Here is a 13,790-nt window from a genome sequence, read left to right on the forward strand (position 1 = left end):
AGAGGAAGACATTATCTCTCGGGCCGCGGCTCGGCTGCAGACCGATTCCGAGAGTCATTTTCGTCGCTGTCTCTCTCGCACCCGCACGGGGCGCCGCATGAGTGCGAGAGAGAGACAGAGCGACGAAAGTGGCTCTCGGGTCGGCTGGGCGGCTTGGCTGCGGTCGGCATCACTTGGGCATTTCATATGGGTTCGCCGGGCAGGGCCGCCCCAGCGCCGCCGCCACACTGCCACGCCGCCACGCCCTCCAGCGACTTCAGATAGCGGTGCACGATAGCTAGCTGCAGGGAGCTGCCGGATGAGTGATTGATTTGTCGAGTGGCCCATCTCACACGCGGCGGGCCGCACGCCGCACGCGGCACGCCCGTGCTGGGTCACGCGTTGCTGGCGTGCGCGCGCCGCCCTGCAGACCGATTCCGAGAGTCGTTCTCGTCGCTCTGTCTCTGTCGCACTCAACAGGCGCTCCGTATAGGTGCGAGAGAGACAGAGCGACGACAACGACTCTCGGAATCGGTCTGCTGCGGGTCACGCCCCGCGACCATCACACGCCTTCGCGGCGAGCAGAAAGTACAGACTCCGACCGACTTGACACAGTCCGCCACACCCTCGTCGGCCGCTGCCAAAATCCCCGCACGACATGCAGGTCGACATGCAAAGCTCTGTGTGTGTGGGAGAGAGAGAGAGAGAGAGAGAGAGAGGGAGAGAGAGAGAGAGAGAGAGAGAGAGAGAGAGAGAGAGAGAGAGAGAGAGAGAGAGAAAGAGAGAGAGAGAGACCCCTCTCGCCTTGAAGGCGAAGATGCCCATAGCCACGCACTGCATCCCTGTAAGTACCGGTACACTGAAAATGAAAGAGTCAGGATCTGGCTGGACTAAAAATTTTGGGTGTGAGGAAGGATCTTCGCCCAAATTTGGGTGCGGAAGTTTGTATCAGCTACATTGTATGGCTACATAGTTTTATCAACGAAATCGGGGTGACAAAACCCCCCCCCCCCCCCAAATTTAGGCAATAAAGAGTTCCTACCCAAAATTGGGTTCTGAGAAAGACACTTTCATCTTCAGTGTAGTTAACTTTTGAAACATCCCCCTGCTTCGACCTGTCTCTGGATCCGCCCTCCGGCCGGCGTGGGGAGTATCGGAATACGGCACGCAACACAAAAGAGGCCGTGGCGCGGCGGGCCGGCCAACAGCGCGGACCCTCGGCGCGCGCCGTTTGAAATTCAAACCGCGATACGGCGCGGCGCATCCCGGCCGGCGGGCGAAGCGGGCGAAACGGGCGAAGCGGGCGAAGCAGACGAAGCCACGGCGACCGTTTATCTGCGAGATGCTGCGCGTGATACCCGAGCCACCGGGACGGCCGGCACGGCACTGCTGCAGCAGGCCAAGGAGGCCCTCCAGGCCCTCGGCCCGGACGGCAGGCAAATGCGTCACGCGGGCATGACATATGGACGCACCGCGCGGTGGCGGAGCGGCGGAGCCTGGAAGCGGCGGAGCGTAGCGCCAAACAATGTTTAATCAATCCGGGCCTCTCCGCAGCTGCAGTGTCACACTCTGACCTTTCTCCTCTCTCTCTCTCTCTCTCTCTCTCTCTCTCTCTCTCTCTCTCTCTCTCTCTCTCTCTCTCTCTCTCTCTCTCTCTCTCTGAGCCCTTTCGCGGCCCCGAGTGTGTTGCTCTCCTTTTCATCTTCCTCTCCTCCTCGCACGCACGTTGTCCGGCTGTTTTATCAATTCCAATGGGCGCTAATTAACACGCAGGGGATTATCGTCCCGCCAAAGGAGTGCACTGTGAGAGTGTGTTAGAGAGAGAGAGAGAGAGAGAGAGAGAGAGAGAGAGAGAGAGAGAGAGAGAGAGAGAGAGAGAAGAGAGAGAGAGCGACTGAGTGAGTTCGAGGCGTTGTGTGCGTGTGTCCCTCCCACTCCTCGGCCGGCCCCGCCGCCTCATCGCCTTGTGCATGTCGGCGGCACAGCCCGCGGCTAAAAATCCGACAGTTTTCCAATCTGGCGGCCTGGCGGCGCGTCGGGCCGGCCACGCCGCGCTGCTTCGAGAGGCGATTGTGTTTTGACAAGATGCGACAGGGCGGGGCGGCGCCGGGGCGGTGCCCAGCAGACGGATGCCGAGAGTCGTTTTCGTCGCTCTGGCTCTCTCGCACTCTTGGGGTGCCTGCTTTGGTGCGAGAGAGACGGAGCGACGGAAACGACTCTCGGAATCTGTGCCCTGGCGGTGCCCCGGCGGTGCCCCGGCGGTGCCACCCCAAGACGAAGGTGAAAGCCGGTCACCGCGGCGCGGCGCCACGCTCGGCCATTTACGCGGCGCGTCCTTCTTGAGGCACTCCTTTACGAGCGATAAAGCGCGGTGTGCTCTCGTTGCGTCGCCGCCGCGGGGCCGCGGGTCAGGGAGCACCACCTGCACTCCGAGAGTCGTTTTCGTCGCTCTGTCTCCCTGCCACTCACGCGGCGCACCATGCAGGCGCGAGAGAGACGGAGCGACGAAAACGACTCTCGGAGTGAGTCTGCTGGCCGGACCACCGCGATGACGGCCTTGTAGGGCCGCTGCTGGAACGACCGCGCGATGCCAGTACTTTGACAGAATCAGCCCGAAGCACCCGGAGGCTGCCCTGCCCGCCCTGCCCGCACGGGGCTGAATCATTGTTTCCGGCGACAACTGTTAGGGCTGTAAAAGTCGAAGCTCGCGGCCGCGAGTCCCAAGACTGCCCTCACCGCCGCTGTCTCTGTCTCCGTCGCACTCACATGGGGGCGCCCTACCCACCCGCGGCGTGCGAGAGAGACGGCGGGCGGCGGGGCACTTGGTTCGCGCCGCCCGTTACGAAGCGGACCGACCTGCTTGCCGGGGACCGCCGCCGCCGCGCGGGCCGCGCACCTCCCCGATGGACTTAACGCCGTTCGGAAGCAGCGTGACATTGCGCCGCGTCGGTGTGTGTATGTGTGCGTGTGTGTGTGTGTGTGTGTGTGTGTGTGTGTATCTTTGTCTGTGTCTGTGTGTGCCTGTGCCTGTGTTTATGCCTGCGTCTGTGTGTGCCTGTGTCTGTTTCTGTGTCTGTGTCTGCGTCTGCGCCTGAGTCTGTGTCTGTGTCCCGTGTCCGTGTTCGTGTCCCTGCCTGTGTCTCTGCACTGAGAAAACCTTACAAACTATTTTGGCCCTTACAAAGAAAAGTAGTTTGTAAACAAAGTATTTTGAGCATACGTAAGCTTACAAAGAAAATACTTCGTAATTTACGAACTATTTCTTCGTATAACAAAGTATTTTAGCTTGTTGCTCAAAATACTTCGTAAGGTTTTAAGAGTGTGTGTCTGTGCGTGTGTCCGCGTCTGTGTCTTTGTCTGTCTGTGTCTGTGCCTCTGTGTCTGTGTATGTGTCTGTGAGACTGTGTCTGTGTTCTGTGAGTGTGAGTCTGTGCGTGTGTCCGTGTCTGTGTCTGTGTCTTCGTCTGTCTGTGTCTGTGCCACTGTGTCTGTGTATGTGTGTGTGTGTCTGTGAGTGTGAGTCTGTGCGAGTGTGCGTGCGAGCGCTGCGCCGAGGGCCGCGCGCCGAGTCCGTAGATTGAGAGGCTCTGTGCGCGGCGTGCCCGGCCACAGATCTTCCCGGCCTCTAATGCCGATTCGGACACGCCTTCCGGCCTCGCGGCTCGTATTGTATGGTCCGCGGCGCGCCGAGCCTCGCCGAGCCCCGCCGAGCCCCCAGCGGCCCCAGCCCGGTGGGTGCAGCCGTATTAACAGAGTCGCTTCGGCGAACCGCTTATTCTCTATGAGGCGGCCCTTGGCGGGGCCTTGGCTTGGCAGGGCCAGCAGACTGATTCCGAGAGTCGTTCTCGTCGCTCTGTCTCTCTCGCGCCCATCGTGACGCCCCACGAGTGCGGGAGAGACAGAGCGACGAAAGCGACTCTCGGAATCAGTCTGCTGGCCGCGAAGGGCCGTCGTAAGTGCCGGGGGCAGGGCGCGCCCCCTGCGTGGGTCTGGCCGCCCGCCCGGCCGCCCGCCCGGCCGCGAGCTTGGCGGGAAAAAGCCGGCGAGACATTAACATAGCTTCGCGCGGCAAAACGGACGCGAGACATTGGACGATGTCGTAAATCCATAAGGGCGCGGAGACTCCGGGGAAAAAGCCGCGGCACGCCGTGCGGGCGCCGCCGCCGCTGGGTGGGTCGGGCCCATTGGTCGGGCCACGGCCGGGCCGCGGCGGCGGTAACGGTGGTTGGACTTTTGCGGAATAAGTCAAATTATCGACAAGACACGGACGGGCACGCGCACGCACGCACGCACGGCACACAGACAGACAGACAGACAGACAGACAGACAGACACACACACACACACACACACACACACACACACACACACACACACACACACACACACAACACACACACACACAGTGCAAAGACAAACGGACAGAGATGAAAAACTAGGCTCGTTGCGGTACAGACATCTGCATTCCAGCGGCACTACTCACACGGCACGTGGTTCTTCGGCCCCCTCCCCTCTCCTCCCGCTCCTCTGCCTTCTCCCCCGTCCCCCTCCCCTCTCCCCCTTTCCCCGTCGCGTGCCCGAGGATCCTCATTGCCGGGTCCCCATTACTCAAGCCGACAATAATAACCGCCAAAATGATGCATAATTTTAGGGATGTTTGTGGTTGATTTTCTCCTCGTCCTTTTTTTTCGGCCCGTTTGGCCCAGCCTGCGTTGAGGTCCCCCGCTGATGCCGTGTTTTTGTTTTCGTGCGCAGGTGAGTCCCGTGTCCTGGACCTGGCCTCCAGGTTCGCAGCGCCCCAGAGAGGCTGCCCCGCGCCCTGCGGTAAGTCCCAGTCGCATCCAAGCGTGGGTCCAGCTGGGGCCAAAGGACAATTGAACCCTGCTTGGCCTCTAGATAGCTGCATCAAAAAGAGGCAAAAAGCCACAATTTGCCCCAGAAAGACGGCAAGAAATGCTACTTCGCACAATGGACCAGAGAAGACCAGTGAAGGCGGTCAAGATCCTGGACGCGTTTTCAGCTGCAGGGCCTCCAAATATGGGACTCGGACCGAACGTGTGACCCCACCAATTGATTTCTTTCAAAACGAGTAATCCATTGGTGGGGTCACATGTTCCATTCGAGTCTCATTTAGCGACTCTGGAGCTCAAAACGCGTCTAGAATTTTGGCCGCCTCCACCGGTCTTCTGGCCCACTGTCGCGGCTGTGTGTACCGCGTGCCGACCCGGTTTATGGCAGAGTCACCCGCAGAGGCGAGGAATGCCTGCGATCCGCGCCGCCGTCGCGCCGACGGACCGAAAGACAGACCGCAAAGAAGGCAAGCACGGACAGTTTGTCTCGCGAAAACAATTGGCGGACGACGCACTGGGGCACCGCGAATAAGGTGTGTACTGTACAGTAATGACGCGACGAGGCCTTGCGCAGGTCCCGTTGTTGTGTGTGCGTGTGAGAGAGAGAGGGAGAGAGAGAGAGAGAGAGAGAGAGAGAGAGAGAGAGAGAGAGAGAGAGAGAGAGAGAGAGAGCGAGAGAGAGAGGTCTCCCTCCCTCCCTCTCTCTCTCTCCTCTCTCTCTCTCTCTCTCTCTCTCTCTCTCTCTCTCTCTCCCTTTTCTGACGGAGCTTGGGCGAGTGTTCGAGAGGAGGTCCTGCCCGGACCGATTTGGCTGTCATCAATGTTGATTCTTCATAAAACTGGATCACGGGAAAGTGAGGAGGATCCCGACCGTCCGTGGGCGTGGACTGGGTGGACTGGGTGGACCCGTCCAAGTCCCTTGCTCGTTCGGGGAAGATATGCCTCCCCGCGGCCTTTCTGCCGCTCTGCCGGTCACGTCGTTACTGCCGTGATTGAATTAGTGTAAATCTCGGGAAGGGTGATTATTCGCAGACACCTGGCCGAAGAGGGCAGTTATCCCGGTCGTCCTGGGAATAGCGCGAGCGGTATAAATCTGCCGGTGGCGTCGGCCGCGGCGCGGTGAGTGAAAATTCAAGGCGTTGCCCATTAAGAGGTTTTGATGATTATAAGATTCCCGTAGGACCTGTCATATATAGTTCAGGGTTATGGATGGCCGAGGCTGCCCGCCCGGTTCACGGTGCACCCCTGCCTTTCTTCCACCTACCCGTAGACTGATTCCGAGAGCCGTTTTCGTCGGTCTGTCTCTCTCACACCGGTACGGGACGCCCCAAGAGTGCGAGAGAGACAGAGCAGCGAAAACGGCTCTCGGAATCAGTCTGCAGTCTGCCGGCCGTCCCGCTTTCTGCGGCGACTGTACTTTGGGACAGCGAGGGGCCCACCTGACGCTCAAGCACCTTCCCGGGAGGATTTGAATTTTTCTGTCGGTCGTAATCTCAAATCCTGAGTCACGCCGCGACGGTGCGGTATGCGAAATCTCGCGAAGATCGTAAAAGCGCGTCCGTGCCGCCGTGTGCCGCCGTACAGCGGCTGGACTCGCAGTGGATCCGGGGGGACAAGCGCGAGGCCCCTTTTCTCTACACCAAAACCAGTGGCGGATCCAGAGGCCGCCTGAGTGAGGGGCAAAGTGGCTAAGCACAGTGGGCCAGGAGACCGGTGCTGGTGGATAAAAATCTAGACGCATTTTGAGCTCTGGAGTCCCTAAAAAGGTCTCGAACCGAGCGTGTGACCCCACCAATGGATTCCTCGTTCGGAGAGCAATCCATTGGTGGTGTCACACGTTCGGTTCGAGTCTCGTTTAGCAAACTCTAGACCTCAAAACGCGTCCGGGACATTGACCGCCTTCGTGCCTTCTGGTCCAGCGTCAAGCGCTGCTTTTTACCTAACTTTCAGTTCAGGCGGCGAACTGGGCCGAAGGGGGGCAATTGTCCTTTTGCCCCCCACTGGATACACGCCCGACCAAAACCAATACAAGTTTGGCCTCCTTACCCTCGCGCGGCGTAATCACGCTCACCCAATTCCAGATAAAGACATAAAAAATATTGCATCTTGATTTAATATGCATAATGCATCCGAAAAGGCCATCATTTTGCGCCAAGACGTTGGCGATAGCCATCTTGTTCTTCTCTGGCTCCGGGGCAGCAGGACCGGGGCGGGACGGGGCAGGACCTCCGACGCGGTAATGCGTGCTTTCGGCAGTGGGGGCTCCGGACCGGCGAGACTCCGGGGAGGCTGCGGGCCGAGCCAGAGAGGCTGAAACGGATTTTGTTGTTTATAAGCCTCAACTTGGAATTGAACTGCTCGGCTTCTGGCTCAGGTCGGAGTCCCGGCTGGAAATCGATCGGACGAAGGTGCCGGCCAGTGGCCAGCCCCGCCCTGCCCCGCCCCGCCCCGCAGGGTAATTAGGATTACCTCAACGTCTCTGGGTCACTAAACAACCCGCAGCACGTTTTTTCGCGAATCGGGCAGTCCGGCGCGTCGGCCTCCTTAAAATTCTGCGCGAGGCGACGGAGAGAGAGGTCCACGCGGCGGAGTCTGCCGCCCGAAGGATTGTTTCGTCGCTCTGTCTCTCTCGCACTCATGGGGCGTCCCGTAAGGGTGCGAGAGAGACGGAGCGATGAATCGATCCTGGCGCAGCCAGCCCGAGCCTCTCGGGGTCATTAAACGGTTTAATTAGAAGAGATCGACGCGCGTCTTCGGCGTTTTGACGGAAGAAGACCCCACCGACCACGTAGGAGTGCGTCACGGCACCGATAAAACGATTCATGTTCCACTACCGCCATTGCTATTGTGTGTGTGTGTGTGTGTGTGTGTGTGTGTGTGTGTGTGTGTGTGTGTGTGTGTGTGTGTGCAGAGCGTGCTTGCGAGTGTGCGATCCGGTTAAATACCCCTGGAGGTGATGGCAATGTGATGTGACGGCTTGTCGCGAGCGGCTCCATTGAAAAGTCGTCGGGAGGATCGTACGGCGTGGCGGGGTGGGGAGGGGCGGGGAGGGTCGGGGCGTGGCGGGGTGTGGTGGTGGCAATCGGTCGCGACAAAGTAGTGTCGCGACGTCGCGATCGGAAAGAGACCGGCAGCGGCGGCACGCCGGCACGAGACCAGTTCGCTATCTGTCATTTTACGTTTCGCAGTACACTGTTGAAACGATTCGCAGTACACTGCAAAATACTCGCAGTACGCCTCAAAATTTTCAGCGTGGAACACTGCAAAAGGGGCATTCCATGCCAGTCCGACCACTTTCGTAGGTCACTATCTCGGAATTCGATGCAACTTTTTTTCCAAGTAGTACTTCATGAGAAAACATGCTGTGCAAAATTTCAGGCCGATCGGACCAGTAGTTCCTGAGATATGGGCTTTTCAATTTTTGCCTAAACTGTTGTTTGAGTGGTTTGGGTGAAATTGCAAGTTTCCACATTTTCCGTCCGTGCTATGTTGCTAATGGAGCTATGGCGTTTCTGAAGATGTTTTCTTGAAGGGAAAACTATAAGGATTCAGAATCTGTAATCGAATTTGAGATCCGAGTCCCGCAAGGGGGCTAAAAATGACAAAAATCACAAAATTTTCGGTTTTTTTACACATTTTTCAAACTTATAATTTCCCTATGTCCATATCGTGAAAACCAAAATCTAGTATCGCAAATTGTAGATCAAGACGTGCCCTATCGAGCTGCGAGACGAAAAAAGGTGGGTATGGGTCTAACTTCGGAGCTACAGCCTCTCAAAAATTGTGTTTTAGACCTAAAATTGCAATTTTGCTAAACGTGCTCTGCAGTTAGTTTCCTTCCGCCCCATCCTAGGCCATGGGTTTCTTCGTGCAGAAATGGTCCGTCTCTTCCAAATGGTGAACCAGAGCCTAGTTATGACTATCGTAGAGCCCGAGGACTGGCCTGCCCCTGCAGGTTGGGCAACCCACCCGGCGCAAGTGCGTCGAAACAAGTGTTGCCTACATTCCAGACTCTTGGCTTCGCAAACCTCTGCCTTGCGATGAACGAGGGTGCCCCCTTCCCCCAGCCCATACACACCCCAACACAGACATTCACCACCACTACTACGGGGTGTGCAACGATACCGAACTGTGAACGGTGCTACACTGTCCTGCGAAGTGTGGTACAGACTACAGATTATGTGTGGTGGGTACAAAACTGTGGTTACCCAAATTTACCACACGTGATGATGCCGTCAATACCCCTTAAAATCAGTGGTCAGCAAAGTACCACATAAAATTCATTCATTCACAGCACATATGTGGTCAGTCCTCCATACCTCACAAAAGGGTGGTCTTGACCACGCAATACACGAGGTAACGGCTAAATTAAAGGCTTGTACACCATTTTTTCGAGGGGGTGTAATTCTTACTACATTTGTACGTGTGGCAGAATGAGATAACCACATTTTAGGTCTCAGCACAGCCACATGTGGTAAATTCACCACACTTTCGATCTCAGTGTAGTGCCAGCTCTTCCCCCCCCCCCCCTCTCTCTCTCTCTCTCTCTCTCTCTCTTTGCCTCTCTCTCTCTCTCTCGCGCGCGCGCTTATGGGCCGCTCCACTGGGCAGGGAAGGAACGTTTGTCCCAGGTGCCCATGATGGAAGCCTTGAACTTGAATTAGAGGGGCTTGACCACCTATGTTGACCTGGGATACGGAGGTGGGGAGACAAAATAAGTTAAAGGAAATAATTTTGTTTTCACATTTCTTTTAATCCTTTAAGTGGTTTTTGATTTTTATAATTAACCTTAAGAATGAAAAATTCCAATGCTATCGCATTGCACGGTGTTCCGGTTGTGGAAATCAATTTGGAGTCTGTCGTCTAAACGTTAATTACGTTAATTTTACCGTTGTTTACGTAACTTTGAATCCTACCGGTATTTTTACATCCCAAACCTGATTCAGTTAACACAATGGCCATCTCAGGCCATCTCGCGATCTCGCGACTTACAGTGCTCATGTTCGCCAAACGAAAGTCATCTGCGTTCCGAGTTTATATAATTTGTCAAACCAACCGTCGTGCTGATTACAGAATTGAGGAAAACATCACAAGAGAACCGCAACCTTTAAAAGCAAGCCAAACAATCCAACCTCAGCAACAATGGAGGGGCAGTTTCAATGCGCGACTACTCGTTTTTTCAGCCCCGCGATTTTCGAAAGGGCGCAGACGCCGACAAAATTGTTGCCAACCCCCGAAAATTAATTTATTGCGTCTTTTCTGCTACGAACTTTTTACTGACAGACTTCAAAGATGTTCCAATGTCGCGACACAGTGCAATGCGTTAGCATTGGCATTTTCGAATTTCACGGCGTTTCGATTTCTTTTTATCAGCGACTTTAAATTTTGACAGTTGGTACGATGGCACTGTGTCGTTGCCATGGAGACTTTTTTTCATGTTTTAACCATTTTCTTAGAACACAGACGATTTTTTGTCACTTTGATGAGTCAGGATGCTTAGTTTTGGGGAGTAGCACATTTTGTCATTGAAACGTTTCTGGAAAATGTGAAGGGATAAGGGTGCTTCATTGTTGCAAATTTATGTTTTTGTCGTTTACGTTAAATTCTTACGATAAATTTTCGAAATTTTCAGGAATTTTTATTTTTTTACGATAAGGAATAATTTGGCGGAAACCATTTTTAGATTGGCGTCGGCGGAAGAAAAAAATTTTTCCGTCCCGGGCAATAGGGGTCCTCCTTCGTCGGAACCCCTAAAAAAAAAGCAAAATCATTCAGGGAGTAAGAATTACACCCCCTCAAAAAAATGGTGTACAGCCTCATGTATTGCGTGACCACCCTTTTATGAGGTATGGAGGACTGACACACTGCCAATTCAAGTGTGAGACAGTCTCACACTAATGCGTGCGAACCACGATGTCTCACGCTTACAAGCGTGAGCCATGCGTGTGCCACACTTGCAAGTGCGAGACTGTCTCACACTTACAAGCGTGAGACACGTCTCATACTTACGAGCGTGGGTCCTGTGGCATTTAACCACAGGGAACCATAGGCAGTAAGTGTGGGACAAACCGTGTCTCACACTTGTAAGTGTGAGACAAATGATGTCTCACGCTTGCAAGCGTGGGACAAACGTGGCTCACACTTGTAAGCGTGAGACATCGCGGTTCGCACTAAATAGTGTGAGACTGTCTCACACTTGGATTGGCAGTGCACATATGTGCTGTGAATGAATGAATTTTATGTGGTACTTTGCTGACCACTGATTTTAAGAGGTTTTGACGGCATCATCACGTGTGGTAAATTTGGGTAACCACAGTTTTGCACCCACCACACTGGTAAAACTAAAGCGTTTTCGCGGGGATTGATGTGTAGTTACTAGTCTGTTACTAGTCTGACCGACTCAATGTATGCCAAATTCGGGGTAACTGGCTCAAACCGTTTGGCGGCTGGACGAAGTTCAGACTTTGCGTAACCTAACCTTCGCCGCAATGGTACCGGCCAGTCCAAAATGTTAACAGGCACCTACTATGGACCCTTGTGAACGACGCTGAGAAGGTCTGGTGTGAATCCATTGCACCGGCTCTGCACGGGGCCTGCCTTTGTCCGGTGGCGCGCGCGTTTTTTGAGGTGGCTGAAAAATCTTTATGTTCGATGCGCGGTCACTTAGCGTTGTCCGATTCCGCTCATCGAGGGCTCAAAATTCAAGTTACGTTATGGCCTTTCAGAAAAACATGCCGTGGGTATCAAATTCGACCGAGTGAAACACCCTAGTGTAGGTGTATGGGCTGGGGGAAGGGGGCACCCTCGTTCATCGCAAGGCAGAGGTTTGCGAAGCCAAGCGCCTGGAATGTGGGCAACACTTGTTTCGACGCACTTGCGCCGGGTGGGTTGCCCAACCTGCAGGGGCTAGGCCAGTCCTCGGGCTCTACGATAGTCATAACTAGGCTCTGGTTCACCATTCGGAAGAGACGGACCATTTCTGCACGAAGAAACCCATGGCCTAGGATGGGGCGGAAGGAAACTAACTGCAGAGCACGTTTAGCAAAATTGCAATTTTAGGTCTAAAACACAATTTTTGAGAGGCTGTAGCTCCGAAGTTAGACCCATACCCACCTTTTTTCGTCTCGCAGCTCGATAGGGCACGTCTTGATCTACAATTTGCGCTACTAGATTTTGGTTTTCACGATATGGACATAGGGAAATTATAAGTTTGAAAAATGTGTAAAAAAACCGAAAATTTTGTGATTTTTGTCATTTTTAGCCCCCTTGCGGGACTCGGATCTCAAATTCGATTACAGATTCTGAATCCTTATAGTTTTCCCTTCAAGAAAACATCTTCAGAAACGCCATAGCTCCATTAGCAACATAGCACGGACGGAAAATGTGGAAACTTGCAATTTCACCCAAACCACTCAAACAACAGTTTAGGCAAAAATTGAAAAGCCCATATCTCAGGAACTACTGGTCCGATCGGCCTGAAATTTTGCACAGCATGTTTTCTCATGAAGTACTACTTGGAAAAAAAGTTGCATCGAATTCCGAGATAGTGACCTACGAAAGTGGTCGGACTGGCATGGAATGCCCCAAAACTCATTGTAAGGACTCTGCCAAACTTGCCTCTCTTGAAACATCACGCAGCGCAGTTTGGACTGCAGAGTCCTGTGACCGCTGCACTGCAGACTGGTTCCGAGAGCCATTTTCATCTCGGTTTTTGCGCCCTCATGAGACATCTGCGAGAGAGACAGAGCAACGAAAACGACTCTCAGTCTTCTGGGCGCAGCATTGCGTGGGCGTGCGGGGGCGTCGACTGTGGCCCACTGCACGGAGCGCCCGCCCTGGTGCAGTGTCTGCACTCTGCACTCGAGCACTGTACGCTCCTCGCGGCCCGGATAGCCTCGCTGCAGGTACACTCTGTTTTACACTCATTTCAAAGCAAATCACGCCAAAAACGAAGGAAACAGGACTAAAAAAAAGATGTCGCACTGTTGGACAGGACAGGTAGGTGGGAGGACCGGGTCGAGGTCGAGGACCAACCGGCAAAGGGAAATTGAATGGTTTCGAGAAGGGCACTGCGCCTGTGCCGCTCCGCCAATCATCATAAACATCGCGCTCGTTTGTTTAACCGGGAAAAACGAAGGAAGGTAAGGAGCGGTGCGCCACCTCCATCGTGTGTGTATGTGTGTGTGTCTGTGTGTGCGCGCGCATGTGTGAGTGCTCGCGTCGGGCGAAAATTACGAGTATCCCGTTTTCATTTATATTTCCATCCGCTTGATCGCGGAGTCGATTTTGGTGCGGATGTGTGTAAAACACGTCGTATTTCCCCCCTTTCTCGTGTCGTGTCGAGTATTTTTGGTGGGAGGGGAGGGCGACTCGATATTATGAGTTGCGGTCGCAGGAGACGCTGAAGGCGGACCGGGCGGCGCGGCGCACCCCATGCAGCCCGGGTAATGCGGCAAAGCGCGTTACGATAATTTCAACCCGGCCATGCTTAGCCATTTGCGTGTGTGTGTGTGTGTGTGTATGTGTCCGTGTGCGTCTGTGTCAGTGTGTGTCAGTGTGTGTCAGTGTGTGTCTCTGGGTGTGCTCTCCTTGCAATTGACCGCACCCAAGTAGTGCGACAAGGCCACGCCGTCCGTTCCCCCAAACTGTAAAACGAGTGGCGTGATTTACGGCACCAAATTAGGACGCCATGGCCGCACATTCGCAGAGAAATGAAGAGGGAGACACCGAAGGCCTCCCTGATTGAAACGCACACACGCACACGCGTCGTTTACTCAACATTTATGTAATTCCACTTGAACCGCCCCCCCTATCTCTCTCTCTCTCTCTCTCTCTCTCTCCCCTCCCCTCTCCTCCTCTCTCTCTCTCTCTCTCTTCCCCTCCTCTCCCCTCCTCCTCTCCTCTCTCCTCTCTCTCTTTCTCTGTGTCGTCTGCTGCGCCCTCGCCTCCATTGGTCCAAGAA

Source organism: Thrips palmi, unplaced genomic scaffold (assembly GCF_012932325.1).
Source record: "Thrips palmi isolate BJ-2018 unplaced genomic scaffold, TpBJ-2018v1 HiC_scaffold_17, whole genome shotgun sequence".
Classification (NCBI taxonomy): domain Eukaryota; kingdom Metazoa; phylum Arthropoda; class Insecta; order Thysanoptera; family Thripidae; genus Thrips; species Thrips palmi.